This window comes from Octopus bimaculoides, chromosome 8, assembly GCF_001194135.2.
Source record: "Octopus bimaculoides isolate UCB-OBI-ISO-001 chromosome 8, ASM119413v2, whole genome shotgun sequence".
Classification (NCBI taxonomy): domain Eukaryota; kingdom Metazoa; phylum Mollusca; class Cephalopoda; order Octopoda; family Octopodidae; genus Octopus; species Octopus bimaculoides.
This window is the reverse complement of record NC_068988.1, coordinates 84,689,179-84,693,684: the sequence shown is the minus strand read 5'-3', so window position 1 is coordinate 84,693,684 and position 4,506 is coordinate 84,689,179. Positions and strand designations below refer to the sequence as shown.

Here is a 4,506-nt window from a genome sequence, read left to right as displayed (position 1 = left end):
ACATATGCATACATACATGCATACATACATACATGCATACATACATTCATGCATACATACATATATATATATATATATATATGGAACAAAATCTCCCTAAATTAGAAACCCTGAAATAAGTATTACTTTAGTCATAATTAGGTTCCCAATGATATACAATCGTATAGTATCAATGTATGTTATAATACAAACAACGAAACCACTATAAAACAAGTTCAACCTTACAATAATGAAGGACAACTTAGAACAACAAAAATGTAAAAGATTCCCAGACAACAAGCATATCAAACATATGCTCCCATCATCAGCTGTCCAACAGATTCATTATTGTTTTGACACATTCAAACCAGTGGTATCAACAGCAACGAAAACATAAACACTGTGTGATACTTAATTCACAAGGAGCAGGAGCAAAACATTAGTGTAATATGCCCATTATGTCTAAACACAAACATCAAATTTCAATCATTAATCATTTCATACCTATAGTTATGAAGCATCATTGTTTTAATGTCCACTTTTCCATGCCTGCATGGATCAGAAGGAATTTGTTGAGGTAGATTTTTTTATGGTTGGATGCCCTTATTGCCAACCCTTATTTCTTTCTGAATTAGGCAATGTTTCCCCATCACCAGACATGTTTCCATGAAGAGAAGAGAAGACATTATCGTCAAACCCCTGTGGATGTTGTTCAGGGTCATTTTCAGTGCCCACAATGCCACAGGATCTGTCTATCTTGTGTCAGTCATGTCAGCTATGTTCGCTCCTATGAGAAGCAATGTGTTGTAGGTGGAGGAGGATGAATGTCCTGGATATATGTTGTCATCACCTTTGATGGGCCATCATAAACAAGCTAGCTTCTGTTTTCACATCAAAATGTCACCATACTGCCCAGTAGACATCTGAAATTTGTTCAAAAGGTATCTGACTTTATTTTTTCCTGCCAAAACTAATGCCATCCTTCTTGTGCATTCATAAAAAATTTCATGCCAGTAAGCTGCATCAGTTCTCAGCCATTACTCCTAGAGTACAAACATGTAGTGCACAGTAGTTGGATTTTCGTTTTCACTGAATACATTGAGCAGAGACTGCATCAAGTTTTGTCAAAAGCTTAGTGATACTCAAGCTCAAACAATCCAGAAGATCCAGCAGGCCTTTGGTAATGATACAATGGGAAAAACTCAGATAAAGGGGTGATACAACCATTTCAAGCATGGCCACACCTCGGTAGATAGCGAGGTACACTCAGGCAGGCAATTGACAAGCCAAAACAAAGAGCTGATTAAGAAGGTTCAACGAATAGTCAAGGAAGACCATTGTGTAGCAATACAGGAAATTGCTCATGAAGTGGGAATAAGCACAGGATCAGTGCATTCCATTTTAATGAAGAATTTATGCACGAGGGGAATGTTGGTGAAATTTATCCCCAAGGTGCTGGCAGAGTAACAAACGCAACTCTGCATGGAAATCATTCAATGCATACTGGACTGTGCAAACCATGGCATAGACTCCATGAAGACAGTCATGGTGATGAGACATGAGTTTATGGTGTCTGCTTGATTCTGTCATCTTGTTTGAAAACAAAAATCCAATGAGCATGCACTACATGTCTGTACTCTAGGTGTAAGAGACAGGAACTGATGCAGCCTACAGGTACAAAAATTTTCAAGCATAAGCAGGAAGGGTGGTGTCACTTCCCACTCAAAGGAGTTTGACTTCACAGTATTAGTTTTGGCAGGAAAAAATAAGTTGGATACTTTCTGAAAACACCTCATAGCTGCTGACTTGGATTTGAAATGATGTTGTTGTTTGTCTCAATGTACTATGCCTAGTCTGCATTTTGATATTAGTATCATTATCATCCTCTTCCTTCTCATCATCTTCACATCCATTTTTCACTATTGGCCTAGATTGGTTGGATCATCACAGTACATATCTCTTAATACAAAGCAACAGGGAACCTAACCAATTTTCTTATTGTGCAACCCTTACAATGCAAACTTGGTGTGCTTGATGATGCCACTGACACATCAGAGATTGTACTATGCAAGACAAAATAGTTCATTCTATCCTGTATCAGTTCCTGTTTATAGCTCTTTCCCTTGTAGAAGGCTAACCTTATGAAGCAGTTTATGGAATTCACATCTCACTAATAAGTAACACATATACACTCATTCTTTCACACCATCCCTTGCATGGTCATTAAAATAATATTCATTATTTTATTTTTGTAATTATTTGTGGCTAGCCATTGACCCTGTGCAGCTAGTATAAGACCTTGTGCTTCTGCTTTTAGCCCAGAGCTTTCAAGTTATTGTTGGTTTTTATTCTTACTTACCTCTTTCTATTGAACTAGCAGTATTGGACATGGAGTGGGTCTTTTCTCTCCATTTTTATTTCAATGTATTGTTTTATACTTATCTAAACCTTTGTTCCAGTGTATTTAGCTTCCAGCTTGTAATTTATTATTTCCTTACATACATAATATAGAGAGAAAATAATTTTGTTTCTTCTTTTTCATGTTTACTTATTATACTAGTCACTTTCTATTTGCTTGTATCTAAGTATTTTGTAATCCCACTGTTATTACTTTGTGGTAGTTTTCTATTTCTGTCAGATACCACCCTCATTGTATGTAGAATAGGTATGTTCTATCTGTGTCAATTCTGAAGTGGTGTCTTCAGAATGCTGTTAGTAGTTTCCTGGATATTCTTTTAAAATTCACTTAACTTCTAGTTTATTATGTTGAAGTTGTAGTTTATAATAAGGATAGCTAGTGGATTTATACACATCTTTTTATTGCTAACAGTGAGTTCTCTTCTGCGGTACTCTTTCCTAATTTTTTATCTTTTATTTCTCTGTTATATTATATCAGTATGTGTATAGGTTATTCTAATTTAGTTTTTTTATTTACAACTATAACTTTTATACTTCTTTGGGTTGTTGAGACAAGCATCCTGGTACATATATATGCATACACAGTCAGCTCCCCACCATGCTACCACCACCTTGCTAGCACACCTAATTGTATTATATATGTGTGTGTATGTGTATGTATGTATGTATATATATATATATATATATATATATATATATATATATATATATATATATATATATATATATATATATATATATATATATATATATACATATACATATACATATCACACACACACATATATATACACAGTAATCCATGGGGTTAAAATCATCACAATTAGGAGGCATAATTAGGAAAAATTGGGGTTGATTAAGTCGTAGAAATTCTCCAACAACCACTTCTGACTTTTTCCAGAGGTATGGCAAGGAGCTGAATCCTGCTGTCACACATATGGCCTTCCCAGTGGCAACTCTCTCCTGCCAGGATTTGACTCCAGTCTCCAGCAGCCTCATATAGCTTAAGGCCCTGTTCATCAGTTGTTGGATGAATTCCAGTGTGAGATGCAGTGAGAATGCTTCCTATGTCCCTTCCTGCTGATCACAGCTTCGTAGTCTCCATTGCAGCTCTCCATATCATGTCTTACAGCCTTTATATTGTTCACAGAGCATTGAACAGCAGCCATGATACTAGTTGTCATTATGATACCAGCATGAATCATCATGATACAGGTAACTCTTTTCCAATATTCATGTGATATCCAGTCCTCCATATCAGCTTGCTTTTTCTCAGCTACACCTTTAATCTTTATACTCTCCAATACCATTGACTGTTTGCCAATATATCAAGCTTTTGCTAAAAAAGAAAACAAGAGATATGAAAGATCATGAAATTTAGCCCAAACCCCCTGTATATGTATATACACAGACATCCAGGAAGTAAATAGACACCTTTAATTTTCAAAATCTTTTGATATTAATTGGTTGAAGGAGAGGTTTTCTTCTAGCTGTTCATCCATAATACCCAAGCTTATGCAGATATGTAACACACGTTCTTGGACTAACTTCTAGCTATTTTGCAATGTCAGAAGCTTTCGAACGGGATTTGTTTTCCACAATTCTCTTCAAACAGCAAAGCTTCCTTTCCGAGGTCCCAGGATGGCCAGGATGAGAATCTGTTGATTCTTTTCCTTGGCTTTTGAATTGCACTATTATTCTATTAACAGTAGCAAGAGGAGTTTGAAGATTTTCAGAAATGTTTCACTGGCTAAGACCAGCTTCAGATGCCCAACAATACTACCTCTTTGAAAATCTGACAGTTCTGCTGAATTTTTTGTGTGTGGCATTGTTACTCTTCGCAAATGTTTAATATAATGGCACCAGGAATGAATAATTACATTGTAAATTCTACACTGCTGAAAACATATTAAGACGCTTAGAGCAGAAATTTTGAAAATTAAAGATGTCTATTTACTTCTTGCATGTCTGTGCGTATATATATATATATATATATATATATATATAATATAAATATATATACACACACACATATATATATACACAAATATATATATAAATTTAATATATGTGTGTGTGTATGTGTGTATATATATATATATATATATA

The 4,506-nt window shown here is 35.1% G+C and overlaps 1 long non-coding RNA gene across 4 annotated transcripts in view; it reads left to right on the top strand.

The window, feature by feature from the left end:
- Positions 1 to 4,506, top strand: part of LOC106883168 (uncharacterized) — an 83,413-nt gene that overhangs the window by 57,717 nt on the left and 21,190 nt on the right. For 2 of the 4 annotated variants that reach the window (XR_008264778.1, XR_008264779.1), the window contains exon 3: positions 3,548 to 3,612. The exons of the other annotated variants lie outside the window; for them this stretch is intronic. This is a non-coding gene — a long non-coding RNA (uncharacterized LOC106883168). The remainder of the gene's footprint in view (positions 1 to 3,547; positions 3,613 to 4,506) is intronic. 4 annotated transcript variants of the gene reach the window in all.